This window comes from Homalodisca vitripennis, chromosome 1, assembly GCF_021130785.1.
Source record: "Homalodisca vitripennis isolate AUS2020 chromosome 1, UT_GWSS_2.1, whole genome shotgun sequence".
Taxonomy (NCBI): Eukaryota; Metazoa; Arthropoda; class Insecta; order Hemiptera; family Cicadellidae; genus Homalodisca; species Homalodisca vitripennis.
This window is the reverse complement of record NC_060207.1, coordinates 4117740-4134388: the sequence shown is the minus strand read 5'-3', so window position 1 is coordinate 4134388 and position 16649 is coordinate 4117740. Positions and strand designations below refer to the sequence as shown.

At 38.2% G+C, this 16649-nt stretch overlaps 1 protein-coding gene across 2 annotated transcripts in view; it reads right to left on the bottom strand.

The window, feature by feature from the left end:
• The window catches only part of LOC124356598, a 44617-nt gene extending 28282 nt beyond the window's left edge, over positions 1-16335 (bottom strand). The window contains exon 1 of one of the 2 annotated variants that reach the window (XM_046807706.1): positions 16250-16335. The gene's annotated coding sequence lies outside the window, so the exon portion shown is untranslated. Of the gene's footprint in view, positions 1-130; positions 284-16249 lie in introns of those variants that run through there. The other variant, XM_046807697.1, reaches the window with a different exon arrangement.
• Between the last annotated feature and the right edge of the window lie 314 nt (positions 16336-16649).

Here is a 16649-nt window from a genome sequence, read left to right as displayed (position 1 = left end):
CAGCTCGTTTTTATTAAAGCGTCTTATCAATACTCTTTATCTAAAACTACGTGTTTAATCAGCTGTTATGATGAAAGGCAATGGCTTATAAAACTGGATCTTACCCTACACTATCATTAAGTTTACATACCACGGTTCTGGCGTGGTTGGTAGTCAAGACGCGGCTCACAGTCTACTGGCTGACTGGCTGACTGGCTGACACAGACCTTGTGTGACGCTGATAACGCTCTCCCACGACCTTGACGATAGACGCAAGTCCACAGCACGCGTCGTCGCCAGCTGTTCACGAGTTTCTATTCGATTCACAGCATTAATTATTAAAATACATCGCAGGACAGATGCTTAATGAATGCCAAGAGATCAGTCGAGTACTTAATGTACGCAAAGATCGCGCGGTACTTAATGAGCAGCATTCTTGTTAGGGTTACCTTTCATGAATCACACATTTACAGCTTTACAAGGTCGGATCTTTAATTGTACTAGATTTCCTAGAACATCTTTAACGTACAAACAATGTGTACAGTCTGTACTGTTGTCGGGTGGAGGAGGAAGTACTGTTCATGTATGACTGTGTGTTGGTGATGTTCAGGCAGTGTGGACCACCCCAAACTGGTAGAGGATTATTACATTTGTAAACGAATTACGATCAGATACTCAGCTGGCCCTAGCCTGAAGTAATGTGTACAGTCTGTACTGTTGTCGGGTGGAGGAGGAAGTACTGTTCATGTATTACTGTGTGTTGGTGATGTTCAGGCAGTGTGGCTCACCCCAAACTGGTAGAGGATTATTACATTTGTAAACGAATTACGATCAGATACTCAGCTGGCCCTAGCCTGAAGTAATGTGTACAGTCTGTACTGTTGTCGGGTGGAGGAGGAAGTACTGTTCATGTATTACTGTGTGTTGGTGATGTTCAGGCAGTGTGGACCACCCCCCAAGCTGGTAGAGGATTATTACATTTGTAAACGAAATTACGATCAGATACTCAGCTGGCCCTAGCCTGAAGTAATGTGTACAGTCTGTACTGTTGTCGGGTGGAGGAGGAAGTACTGTTCATGTATTACTGTGTATGGTGATGTTCAGGCAGTGTGGCTCACCCCCAAGCTGGTAGAGGATTACTACATTTGTAACGTACAAGCAGTGTGTACAGTCTGTACTGTTTGTCGGGTGGAGGAGGAAGTACTGTTCATGTATTACTGTGTGTTGGTGATGTTCAGGCAGTGTGGCTCACCCCAAGCTGGTAGAGGATTACTACATTTGTAACGTACAAGCAGTGTGTACAGTCTGTACTGTTGTCGGGTGGAGGAGGAAGTACTGTTCATGTATTACTGTGTGTTGGTGATGTTCAGGCAGTGTGGCTCACCCCAAGCTGGTAGAGGATTACTACATTTGTAACGAATACGATCAGATCAGTGTGTACAGTCTGTACTGTTGTCGGGTGGAGGAGGAAGTACTGTTCATGTATTACTGTGTGTTGGTGATGTTCAGGCAGTGTGGCTCACCCCAAGCTGGTAGATGATTACTACATTTGTAACGTACAAACAATGTTGTGTACAGTCTGTACTGTTGTCGGGTGGAGGAGGAAGTACTGTTCATGTATTACTGTGTGTTGGTGATGTTCAGGCAGTGTGGCTCACCCCAAGCTGGTAGAGGATTACTACATTTGTAACGTTACAATCAGCTGTGTACAGTCTGTACTGTTGTCGGGTGGAGGAGGAAGTACTGTTCATGTATTACTGTGTGTTGGTGATGTTCAGGCAGTGTGGCTCACCCCAAGCTGGTAGAGGATTATTACTACATTTGTAACGTACAAACAATGTGTACAGTCTGTACTGTTGTCGGGTGGAGAGGAGGAAGTACTGTTCATGTATTTACTGTGTGTTGGTGATGTTCAGGCAGTGTGGCTCACCCCAAGCTGGTAGAGGATTACTACATTTGTAACGTACAAGCAGTGTGTACAGTCTGTACTGTTGTCGGGGTGGAGGAGGAAGTACTGTTCATGTATTACTGTGTGTTGGTGATGTTTCAGGCAGTGTGGCTCACCCCCAAGCTGGTAGAGATTACTACATTTGTAACGTACAAGCAGTGTGTACAGTCTGTACTGTTGTCGGGTGGAGGAGGAAGTACTGTTCATGTATTACTGTGTGTTGATGATGTTCAGGCAGTGTGGCTCACCCCAAGCTGGTAGAGGATTATTACATTTGTAAACGAATTACGATCAGATACTCAGCTGGCCCTAGCCTGAAGTTAATGTGTACAGTCTGTACTGTTGTCGGGTGGAGGAGGAAGTACTGTTCATGTATGACTGTGTGTTGGTGATGTTCAGGCAGTGTGGCTCACACCCAAACTGGTAGAGGATTATTACATTTGTAAACGAATTACGATCAGATACTCAGCTGGCCCTAGCCTGAAGTAATGTGTACAGTCTGTACTGTTGTCGGGTGGAGGAGGAAGTACTGTTCATGTATGACTGTGTGTTGGTGATGTTCAGGCAGTGTGGCTCACCCCAAGCTGGTAGAGGATTATTACATTTGTAAACGAATTACGATCAGATACTCAGCTGGCCCTAGCCTGAAGTAATGTGTACAGTCTGTACTGTTGTCGGGTGGAGGAGGAAGTACTGTTCATGTATGATTGTGTGTTGGTGATGTTCAGGCAGTGTGGCTCACCCCAAACTGGTAGAGGATTATTACATTTGTAAACGAATTACGATCAGATACTCAGCTGGCCCTAGCCTGAAGTAATGTGTACAGTCTGTACTGTTTGTCGGGTGGAGGAGGAAGTACTGTTCATGTATGACTGTGTGTTGGTGATGTTCAGGCAGTGTGGCTCACCCCAAGCTGGTAGAGGATTATTACATTTGTAAACGAATTACGATCAGATACTCAGCTGGCCCTAGCCTGAAGTAATGTGTACAGTCTGTACTGTTGTCGGGTGGAGGAGGAAGTACTGTTCATGTATTACTGTGTGTTGGTGATGTTCAGGCAGTGTGGCTCACCCCAAGCTGGTAGAGGATTATTACATTTGTAAACGAATTACGATCAGATACTTAGCTGGCCCTAGCCTGAAGTAATGTGATAAACGAGTTCAGTTTTCAGCTTCAAATCATCTATACAGAGGAGAATATTTGGTGTGTTACGAGCCAAAACCTACACCACAGTCGCAAGCCAGATATCATTAGGTAATAAATGAACAACATTAATATGTCTATCATAGCGATCAGTTACACTATGGAATGTACAGCTAGTGAAGTGTGCAGTCTCAAGAATATTGCTAACTTTTTTCTACGATTTGATAATCTAGGTTATACAATACTGGAGTTATTTCGGGTTAATTTTGTTCGAAATAGGAAAAGAATGTAAATACGGAGTCGGTGTTTTCTGAGTTAATAAAACATAGACTTGAGTATTAATGAATGCTGTTTATTACAAGGGAGGTACACGCCACACGGGCTTCGCTGTGTGTTGCACGCACATTACATATATATAGTTCATTTTATTCTCGAGATGTCCTGCGGACAGATAGACAGACAGACAGTCAAACAATACAATTGCCAAAAAATGACGCATTATATAACTCATTCGTGTAGAAATGAAGTTTCATTAAAAATTTAAACTCTATATGAAATCTTTCTCGCCATATACTGTATACTGTACACGATACATTCATATATATTTGTTCATTAAATTGGGTATTACATGTGTTTAAATAATACAAGTCTACACACCAGTCAGTTCACTATAATGATATAGTATGTGCCGGGATAGTCAGGCTACATTTGTTGATATGTCACATGTTCCAATAACTTATGGGTGCATTGTATTTATTTACAAAATGTATTTATTCCGATATTTCCTCGTTGCCATCATAATTACCCATGAGACCAATGCAAAAATATTCACTAACGCTCAGCGAAATCCCACGCAGTGACATACGCCATCATCGAACTCAGAGTTCCTCATATAGAAGTCTCATGTACAAGTTCTAGATCTATAGGTCAGTTCGTTATCAGACAGCAATAAAATCTTCCACCTCCAAGACCAAGAGTGATAAGCTTCACTAAAGCTCAAGCAATAATGTTCTTATACTTTGTATATGATTTCTAGCAATAGTCTCTGCAAACCAGAAGTTTCATGTCGTATTGTTGTTTTTTACTTAAAGATTTCCACAAAACAATACTTGCCGTTGGATTAGTAATGCCAACTCAAAGATGGATACACCATTAAAAGTTATTACATTAACACAGACCATAACCTCGCCTCTAAATGTGCCCTCTGGTCGGTAAGGTGAATTATTGGATATCTGAGTAAGTTGAACTTTATGTTTGCAGCAGCATGAATGAGCCTGAAAGAGTTGCCACTATTGGTCTAATGGCCAATAATAGACTACCTAACGAAGAGTAAAGTATGATATGTACCGAACGTGCGAAACACATGGGGTTGGATACCGCTGAGGTCCTAGGAATGAATACTGGATTTTCAAAGTTTATGTTTAATTCTGGCAAATAAAACATAAAACCACCACTTCTAGATGTAGTATAAATAAAATAATGTATTGCTACGTTGCTGCCAAATAGAGTGATGAAGAACTAAATGGTATCATGGGTGTGGGCCTAATGATTCCAATGTTCTATGAGAATTTTGCATGCGAACTTAATAATTATTTAAAACTTGAAAATTTACTTCTTTTCACGTTTATGTCGACTCACAAGCGCGGGCGTCAGCATATTGGCTCGACATTGCAGCTGTAGTAGGAAAACGTGAAGATTAGTAAACTAGAAGTCTAAAACATGAATGCTAGAAGCACTGAAAAAAGCAGTTGAAATGAGAGACTCGGTTGAACTCGCGGACAAGGCGCGCGAGGCGTTTCTCGGCAGCAAGATGGTCAGCTACAAAGTTCACGAGAGAAAAAATTAATACGCCTGCCAATTAGGTTATTAATCCGCAAAGACTTTAGTTCCAAGAACATCGGATGTAACTTATTTAACCAGTAACGAGTAACAGAGTTGCGAAAACATGTAAAATATAAAAAAACAACTAAATAACGGTACAAACATTTCCAATTATAGCAGACCTTATATAATACAAAACAAGAGGAAAAATGGTGGTTTAAACTGATGATTATTAACTTGTAATTAAGTCGTAATTCACAAGCTAATTCCATGTTCCTTATCAAAGTCACAGTGTTGTTGTACAACATTGAGTGTGATGACAGCACATTTAATTACCAACAACATGCTCTACAGTAAGGCCAAACGAAGGTTACCTTGAGCGGAAAATTTACAATGGAACTCTGAGATCCATCTTCACTACCGACACGCGATCTACGACTCTCTAGACGCTAGCCACAACCACTGCCTCGGTCCCTATTGTAACACAATCTAAGAACTATCGCGAAGTAGAGGACAAGTTTACCTAAGATCTAATTTTCAATTTGGTTCCCCTATGAAGTGTGTTTGGGCAAAAATATTACATTGATTCAAATTTAAAAAATACAGTATTCCATTTATTTCTGAGCCTCTGATTATGTAACAGTCTTTCAGAAGACATTTTATCCAATGCCACATCAAACGTTATAGTTGATTATTATCTAGTGGAAAAAGATAAACAATGATTATACATGTATTAAAGAAAAAAGTTGAAAATGTTATATTAAGTAAAAACTGACAATGATAACCAAGATTAAAATTTACGATTAATGAAAATGAGGTTGAATGTTGAGTTTAGCTCCAGTTCGCCTTGTTCTCAGCGCAGTGTCTGGAATCTGACGATGTCTCAGACTTGACTCCTGGAATCTTGTTCGTCTAAAGAGATCCAAAAGAGTTGGTGACGAAGAAGCTCACAGCGGATTATTTACATCGTTTCTACGTTAGAGACATCTAGACTACAAAATATAGTGTAATCTAAATGCATATGTATTCTCATTGTCTCATCAGGTGCACAATTGAGTCTACTACGATCTCTAAGCACGGTGGAGCAATCATGTTTTCTATATAATGTAAATCTCTCACGTCAGATTGCACACTGCACCAAGAGGAAGGTGATCTGAAGCTAAACTCAACCCTTCACACCAATGCCACCATAACAAGTTATATGTAAAATGAGGTTATTGCTGGAATATTCAACTGCATTACGACTCTAAATAACAGATTACCATTGTGACGTCTGCCTGAAATCACCGCCCACAATCTCTGTTACACAGTCCTCATGTGGTTGCTAGGCAAATCCACTGGTAAAGTCAAAGGCCTCGATGACAAAAAACATTTAACATGTTTAAAATTTGATTTCTCATTTGAGTATATTTAAAAAAAACTTGTATGAGTTATTAAAATGTTCATATACGAGTAGTAGAGCCTAATGCCTCTAAATTATAATTTTTTTTACAAATCCAAGGAAACATTCATATTAGTAAGATAAGGTTATAAATTTTGTATTCAAAATAAATCATACTAAACCAATATTTATAAATTATACGTTTTCTTAACTTTTGTTCTTTAGTCCGCGATGTACTGCATTTTAAAAGTAGGTAGCAAGTCTAAAGAGAAAACATATCTGCAACACTGGCTCATAGACAGGACTATCAGTCAGCTCCTCACCTGTACAAGTGGTCAAGCGCAATACAAAACATATCTGCAACACTGGCTCATAGACAGGACTATCAGTGAGCTCCTCACCTGTGCAAGTGGTCAAGCGCAATACAAAATGACTTGAATGAACTTTGACTATAATTCCTTTAATTTTTAAAACACAAAGTGTTAATTTTCACACGCATTCTTTTATAAAATTCTTTTCTTATGTTTTATTCTCCAAGAATATGTTCAGTAAAGAATATGAATATGTATCTAATATTAGGTGTGTACAACTGACATAAATCACTCTGGTGTTTAAGGAACTACCAACATATGATATGACATTTATTTGAAGTGCACCGGATGTAATAGAATCCTATCGTATTATAAGTACACTTATATCTGGCGGATATAACAATACACCGTTGACAATTGACAAGAGAACGACCTGCTGTTCATTGCTGCCGAACGCACGATGAACAAAGAACTGTCACAAACCGATCAAAGTTTTAAACGTTCTTAGATCTCCAATACCTCAACTCAATGAGTCGGCGGTAGTGGCGTGGTCGGAGGGTTTGGCACAGGTGGTGGAGTCAGCCTGAGGTTGGACCGAAGACCGACAGAGGACAGATCCTAAAGTCGTCTGTAATGTTTTCGGGAGTCTGGTGACTGCTGAGGTCAAACATGCCAAGGTCAAACCCAAGATGTAGCGCGCCTAGAACAAGTTTCCTCTGCCAAATCCTTGTGAATATTTAAGTGCTTATATAACTATAGAACCCACTCATTATATTTGAAGAATACAACTTTTTAAATAAAAATAGTACTTATCGTTTTATGTATAAAACTAAGAATTAATACTACATATGTTTAAAATGTATCATGATCGTCACAGGTTAATACATACAAAGTGATTCAATAATCAATACGTTAACATGTTACTCTTAATGTACATCATATAGAAAATTTGGTAAATTTTAATTGGATTTTTCATATTAGGAAATAATTTTTATACTATGATAAATGTTACATGAGGTTTGAAAGCCGCAGGAGGTCAATTTGCACAAAGCAACCAAAGGCAGTTAAATTTCATACAGCTATGTCTTAAAATTTATAAAATTAAAATGTACTATTTGTATTTTGAAATTAAATTAATTTTATGTCAAAACAATGTACCAAATTTAATCAAAATATAATTTAATATACTTTGAACCTGATTTCACATTTAAACGGAAATTAATTTACACTAAACGTATGCACTTTTATGTAAGAGAATCCAAATAGGTTTTACAGTACGCTGAGAAAGCGTCTGTTTCATTTTACAAACTATTTTGTGCTCATTAGTAAATATTTTTACTAGCCAAGTGACAGGTAAAATTGAATAATTTAACAGTAAATAAGATTTACCACACTTAATTAAGGTAACATACTTAATCTGGTCAGTAAAAAAGTATTTTTTATTCAAAAGTTACCTCCCGCAAACTCAATAAGTGAAAAAGTTACGTACCTCGTCACTGTACTTATATGTGTGAAATAGCTTAATATTTGCAGAAAAATCATAAATTAGTTCAAAATTAAATACTTAATTTAATTCGCTTGAAATTTTAATACTTCTTGGATACAGTCCAAAGCATCCGATTGTCTTATTTTAAAATCAGCTAATGAGTTATCTCTGAATTTATTAAATGTGAGGAAGTAATGTGGATGTTAACTGATGAAATATATTTGAATTTAAACAGTTTTATAAAAGTCCGATGCAAAATTTCACACCTATAGCTCTTTTCATTACGACGAAAATCGAACGGAAAAGAAACATTTACATCCCCCGAAAAGCAAAAGAGAAACTGTGTTACACACTGAGTGATGGGGCTCAATGAAGTTCAGCTAAATTCCATGATTAGACATGCACCATCATAGAAACCAATCTTGTCTATATAGAAATAAGGTTTTATGCTAAATATCAAGTGTACAGATGAAATAATTCTCGAGATATCTTGCCACATGACACATTCACATTAAATTTACGTTCATTACAACGGGTATTATCACTGTTTAAATAATAAAAATGTACAAATCAGTTCACTATAATGATATTGTATGTGCCGGGATAGTCAGGTCATATGTGTTAATAACTTATGGGTGTATTATGTTTGAATACAATGTATTTATTCCGATATTTTCTCGTTGCCATCATGGTTACCCATAAGACCAGAGTAAAAATATTCGCTAACGCTCAGCCAAATCCCACGGAGTGACATGCGCCACTAAGAACTCAGAGTTCCTCATATAGAAGTCTCATGTACAAGTTCTAGTCTATAGGTCAGTTCGTTATCAGACAGCAATAAAATCTTCCACCTCCAAGACCAAGAGTGATAAGCTTCACTAAAGCTCAAGCAATAATGTTCTTATACTTTGTATATGATTTCTAGCAATAGCCTCTGCACACCAGAAGTTTCATGTCGTAATGTACGAGTATTTTACTTAACGATCTCCAAAACAGTACTTGCCGTTGGATTAGTAATGCCAACTCAAAGATCGATCCACCATTAATAGTTATTACATTAACACAGACCACACCCTCGCCTCTAAATGTGTGCCCTCTGGTCGGTAAGGTGAGTTATTGGATATCTGAGTAAGTTGAACTTTATGTTAGCAGCAGCATGAATGAACCTTAAAGAGTGACCACTATTAGTCCACTAAAGCTAAGTGTCAAATTGTAGTTATTGTAGTTAGTGATAATAACTCTTGGCGAGGCTTTCAAACTCAAAAATAACAATTTCATTGGAAAAGAGTTATTAATAGTAACTACTACTAGTATAGGTTTTTAAATATTTTGTTGATTATATTACAAAGACAAAATGCGGTCTTTAAAGTTGTAATCGATTTAATCGAAACGATAGTAATTCACCCAAATTCCCAACACTGAAATTACTATTAAAATGAAATGCCATATTAATAATGACCATTATAGGTAAGTTTATACAAAGTTATCAAAGATCAACTTATTGTATGTATATGTTAAAATAAATTATTTTGATATATTTTAAATTCAAAATAATAAGACTACTACGATTACATTTTTTAGGATACTCTCGGAATACTGAAATGAAAACGTTTGTGGTACAGTGCGAGTATTATATTATATACTATAGAAGTAAACAATATTTGTTTAGTTACAAGAATCAATGTACTGATTGCCGTGATATAATTAGGTTAGAACACTACAGATACATGCTGTACATTGTATCGATTTACTTTAATTAGAATCCAACTTCCGGTATCCAGCGTACCTCTACGGTTTCGTTCGTTACCGATCGACCCCGGAGCTTCAAAGGACCTTAGTGTGACCTTGACTTGCGGCGAGACTCGTGATCGTGGCCTCATTCCAATGATTAGACTCCTCAAATTCTCCATTAGAACAGAACGCTGGCTTTTTGATCTGACTCACTATAGTGATTGGAAGATTGACTACCGGAATCGGTCTAAGAGCCAATCCCATCTACAGGTTCAAGTTTAGAGGCCGGTTAATTACTTAACTACCACCTGACGGGAAGGCCTAATCAAATTTTATTAAGCCGCCATATAACGCTCTACACTTGAGAGCATATGGTAGTACCGGTTAATTACTTAACTACCACCTGACGGAAGGCCTAATCAAATTAAGCCGCCATATAACGCTCTACACTTGAGAGCATATGGTAGTACCGGTTAATTACTTAACTACCACCTGACGGGAAGGCCTAATCAAATTAAGCCGCCATATAACGCTCTACACTTGAGAGCATATGGTAGTACCGGTTAATTACTTAACTACCACCTGACGGGAAGGCCTAATCAAATTAAGCCGCCATATAACGCTCTACACTTGAGAGCATATGGTAGTACCGGTTAATTACTTAACTACCACCTGACGGGAAGGCCTAATCAAATTAAGCCGCCATATAACGCTCTACACTTGAGAGCATATGGTAGTACCGGTTAATTACTTAACTACCACCTGACGGGAAGGCCTAATCAAATTAAGCCGCCATATAACGCTCTACACTTGAGAGCATATGGTAGTACCGGTTAATTACTTAACTACCACCTGACGGGAAGGCCTAATCAAATTAAGCCGCCATATAACGCTCTACACTTGAGAGCATATGGTAGTAGATAGCCTTTGGACTAGACATGCATTCTTAGAAGCGGGATAAGTGTAAGTAATACTTCTAAGTGCTCCAGAGAAATATTTCATTCCATGCAATGTGAGTTCTTAAACTCTATATGAATTGTATAATCACCGATTGTAAAATGTTTCGGTTAGAAATGATAGCAATTATATGCATTATAACTGTAGAATTCAAAATATCTCTGCGAGGCGGTAAGTGGTAAGTGGAGACTCTCCGGTTGGAGTTCTGGTGGGTTTTTCTTTGTGTTCAGTATAATACAATTAGTTGCTCATAGTAGCTAAGTGGAGTAGGATAGGTTTAGGGTTCGGAGGTGGACCGTTACGTACTAGAGAGGTGTTTGCGACAACGTATTATTCAGATTAGGATACCTAATCACCTATTTTACCTGAAGGTAACGATAATTTCCTCCAGCGTCCACAGATGGCTTAAGGAGTGTTAGGAAACATTTTACTGTCCAATAAACGTGTTGCTTAATTTTTTATTGAAGTTAGGGTCCTCGTGACAGAAAGAAAATGGGTTTTCATACACAATGCGGGGATTAAAACAGGCTATGCTTATTTAGTTATCTATATAAGTTCGTTGGCAATGGCTAGAAAAAAAGGATAAAGTCTGAGTGAAAGATGTTTAAGAAAGCAGTTGATGGAAAGGTAACTGGGGATCGGGGTCACCTTAATCCTGGGTCTTACAGTATTAAGGATCTAGGGTCTGGCAGAGTCACACATTACAGGTGTTCACGGATCCTATATCACCTCTAATATGAGTTGAAGATATTATCTCTTCCATAGCTTAGTGGTAAGGTCGAGAAGTCGCGAATTGCAATTCCAGAGAAGCTGATTAAAAATACTACAGATTGTTGTGGACATTTCCGTCTTAAACATATTTGAAATTACTGATTAAAATGTCACTGTAATGTAATAAGCAAACAATCCTGACACTGTAATGTAATAAGCAAACAATCCTGACGTTACACGATGTTTGTTAAAATTAAACAATCGTCGTAACAAACAATTACGCTCAGACTACTCGGTATTATCAATAGTAATCTGTTTTTTTATTTTAATATATTTAGTCTATTTCTTTCATTGGTAATTTTTCTTTCAGTAATGACAATTTCGATCAAATAAATTATGAGGTAATTGTTTAATGGTCTTTTATATAGTTCTGTAAAAATGTAACGATGATCAATTTCATTATTCCAAATAGTACGCAAGAACAGTGTAACGGACGCTACGTAAACTAGTGTTCTACATTATTTAACATGTAAGAGTATTTGAGATAAATGTACGAATATCGTACTTTTCTAAATGCACGACTATAATTATATATACTTCATAACAAATTAAATAACTACGAGTACAGGCAGACATACAGACGGTTGATTTCAATGTTACGCGTACATAAAACAGCATCTAGACGATGACAAAATTATAGTACAGCATATTGGTGTTAATCACAATGTTTTCTACCGGTGAGTATAATACGCCTTGTTATTTGTCAGCAATACTGTGTCCTTGGCAAATAGCAATTCATTCGCATGGAGGTAAGTAGATAGTAGTTTTGATCGTAAAAGTGACATACATTGAGATAAATATAATAAGTAGTAGTAACACTTCGGTGTCTTCCTGTTTGTCTTTAACATTGGTTTACAGTCAATTTTAGACAAGCTTTAACCCATTGGGTAGTTAACACCTGAGAATTATCAGAGAGATTGTAACTACCTGTTACGTTTCTCAACACGTGTGTCCACAACAAATTATGCGTTCATGATAAATATTCCTAGGATCGTTTGAGGTCACATTCGTTATTTACCTGCTTCACCAAAATTGAATGTGGTGAATTATGCCCTTCTTATTGTGACAGGCACTCCGAAGGTTTTCTTATTCGTGCATCTTAAAACTCCCAATACCGTGTAAAAGTATCGTTTTAAAGTTGAAGGAACACAAACACATTAGAAATGTACGTCAACGTGGAGGAAGGACAACACCACCGACTCTGGTGACGGAATGAGATTACTTAAGGTGACGCGGTTGAAAATAAATCCATGTATTAATAGTAAACAAACCTATTTAACAAAAGTATAACAACTTTCAACTATTCAAAATTAGTGACTGATGATTTGTCATAATTATTAACTTGGCTATCACAACACTTACCAAAAATTGTAATTAACTCCAGAACCACGAGTAAGAACACACGGTGCAACACGCGTCTTGAGGCCTGCTGCTAAACGCGGTGTAAATATCAACTGTCCAGGAGAGCAGAATCTGTAAGACGTGTGTGGGAGCAGGTAATAAAGACGAGAATTGCTTGACTGTTGTACGCTAAACCGGACCTTGATGACGATTGGAGTGATGATGTCATCCGGCATTGTTTGAACAAAAACTCTCCATACGTGTTCACGAATCAACATGTAGATCTCTCATATTCCAGGAAATCGGCTATCCATTATTCTTGACGAAGAAGACTGCGCGGACCTCGCACTTGACCTGCCTGTTACAAATTTGTTTCTCCAGGGCCCAAGAAGTTTTATTCACCTTAAAGAGTCTAATATTGAAAATATTTCAAATAGATTTCAAAGGCGGTGAGAGACGGTGACAGTGGCTGTGTGCCACTCTATTATTAGCCTCTCGCCTAGTGACTCACACCAAGGGCTGTTCGAAATAACTATTCACAACTATTAGTGTCTATTCACGACAGCCTAATTATACTTATAAAATACTAACGATTTGGAGGTTTTCCTTCTGAAGGTTCGGATTTTTTCATCGACTGCTTTCCTACCAAACCGTCCCTTATCTGATGTTTCCACGTTCCTGCAGTTATTAATTAGTTCGAAAGCCCGTGCCTCAACGTTTTACACCAAAGACTGACCTGGTGTTCAAAGCATCCAAGTAATGGAAATGTGAAGATTCAGGCGTAAGAAGACAGTACACGTGTGTGTACTCTTGAACTGATAAACTTGATGGTGAAGGAGTATGTACTTGTTGCATAGGTAGGTCATTCTCATACTGCGTCTAGGAGACGTTTCTGGCAGGAATCTTGATATAATCCAGAAAGTCGGACGTATTATTGAGGTAGCAACCCAGGATGCCTGTTGCGGGTGGTGTGTAGATGTTACACCTAAAGTAGCAAGATACATTCCCCCTTCTTTGTCATCCCTACCTTAGTTGTTCCTAGGGCAAACACATTTCAGACGGTCTGCAAACTTCATGTATACTATCGGAATAATTATGGAAAATATACCTGATTCTTCGCTTTGTTATCGAATGGTTACTGCTGCTAGTATAAGCTATCTGTGGTTGAAACTCTGGGTTTTGTGTCTACTAGTGCGTAGAAACCTCAATACAACTAGTCGAAGTTTATAAATATATTTATTGATGAACTATGTGTACGTTTGATATATCCGTAAAAGGTGAAGACTTATGTGTCACTGACACTCATAGAGGTCGGAGACTCCACAGTCTGATGGCAGTAGTTTGCCTCCACAGGCCGGGAGCCTCCAATGGTCTCCTAGTACCGGGAGAATCCCGGAATCCAAGAGGAGAGCCAGAGAGGGCTCCAAGAGGTCGGAGACTCCACAGTCTGATGGCAGTAGTTTGCCTCCACAGGCCGGGAGCTTCCAATGATCTCCTAGTACCGGGAGAATCCCGGGAGCAGAGGGCTCCCAGAGGTCGGAGACTCCACAGTCTGATGGCAGTAGTTTGCCTACACAGGCCGGGAGCTTCCAATGGTCTCCTAGTACCGGGAGAATCCCGGGAGCAGAGGGCTCCCAGAGGTCGGAGACTCCACAGTCTGATGGCAGTAGTTTTGCCTACACAGGCCGGAAGCTTCCAATGGTCTCCTAGTACCAGAAGAATCCCGGGAGCAGAGGGCTCCCAGAGGTCGGAGACTCCACAGTCTGATGGCAGTAGTTTGCCTACACAGGCCGGGAGCTTCCAATGGTCTCTTCCTAGTACCGGGAGAATCCCGGGAGCAGAGGGCTCCCACAACCTGAGAACGCTCAGTGTCCGGGAAGTTCAGTAAATGCAATCTTTCAGAGATCATGATATTGTAGATATCGTAAGCTTCTGCAGGACGAAGATTCAAGTGACCGAGAGCTCCATAGTCCAATAGATTCTACTTTCCAGAGACAGGTCACATCCAGAGATCGAGATATCTAATAGTTAGGCATTTCTCAGGGACTAGAAGCCCTCAAAGCCAAATTCCTCACAGAGGCCGAGATCGTACTGGTTATCCCACAGACCTCGTTCTTTCAGAGCTGAAAGCTTCTAGAAGCCAGGAGCTCTCAGAGGCCGGGAAATCCCAAAGGGGGAGAATGTTCAGAGGCCAGAACCCAAGGATTATAAGTATTTACTGATGTAGTTGTTTGACAAAAGTTAATAAAAGTTAAATAGCTTTGTTTTGTAAAGTTTTGTTACAGAATATTCTTGGAAAATATCAGAATTTGTATGTAAAGACTTGAGAAGATTCGGAAAATTGTGATCTCATTTCTATGTAACAAATTCAACAAGAAAGTATTTACTGGTATTATCATAAAGTAAAGTAAATACAATATTATCAAAGAAAATGCAATTTTTTTAGAAAGTTTAAAAGATTTATGGAAAACAACTAAGATGGTTGGGAAAAATACACCATACCTTTCTTATACCGAATGAACGTTAACTGATGACGACCCTAAAATAGAATCAATTGAACTTTCCCGGATTAAACATTAAAAATTTACCAATTGAAATACAGCAGCATTTGTAAACAGATATATCCTTAGATTGACCATTTTACTAGAAATGTAAAATTACAGCGTTTTAAATATACTAAAAACTAACGGCATTAGATTGCAATAATAATTTGAATTTAATTCATTTAGTAAAACACTGGATTGCATTAATTTGAAACATTGACAAGAGAAGGCACCTTACTTTTCCCACACACGTCCATATAAAATATATACGATTCCTTGGTCAAATTGCCATTGCACCCGTACATGGCTGTGGAGCAAACTCTAACATTGCCAGATGGGGTGAAGATAGGGTGGAAATGAGAGGGTTTTTTTGTGAGAGATGAGAGGAAATGAGAGAGTGAAAGAATACTAAGTTAACTAAATTTAACAGTTCTCTCTCGTGAATGCTTACTTTTTACAATTCTCATGGTAGCGCTACATAGATTCACCAAATATGACCCTCAGAGCCCAATACAACAGTTTTTATATATTCTATATAACGTGGTTTGTCCCACCCAAAAAGCCCAACCAGTTGAAACTTGGTATTAAATTATTGGTCGTATAAATATGTCGGCACATTTAATTTGAATATGGCGGCCACTCAAACCTAAAACTCAATTTCAAAAGGTTTTCTAGATATTGAGTACATGTAAATTCCATGATAATAAATTAATAATATTTAATTTGTCACAATCTACGTAATTCTTCCGACTGAGCGGGAAAAACTATTTATTTAGCAGTTGGTTTTTGTTACTATAATAATCTGTCAGATTTATATTTTAAAAATGTAAAAGTTACCTGGGTTAGGTCTGGACGGGCCGGAGACGATATGTGTTGTGGGTGTGGTGAGCGAAGCGAGACGTCTGTCGTGCCGGGCGTTCTCTGCGATATCTACCAGATCACCTTGGCTGTTACACTTCCTAACCACAACCGAATTTTGATTACCCCTTCCATTGTTTCATTCACAAGGTGAGAAATACAAACACTGTCTCATTCTTTTGTTTGTTTTTTACTTTCAATGTGATTGTAATACTTTAACAATTACAAGGTCTTAATCATTGTGATTACAATTTGTCCTAGTCAAATTACATGTTTTTGAAAAGCCAAATTGAATTAATATTTAAATACGATTAAATCATGTAAATAAGCACTTATAATAGTGGATAACAATACAACAATGTAATATTTATACTTTCCA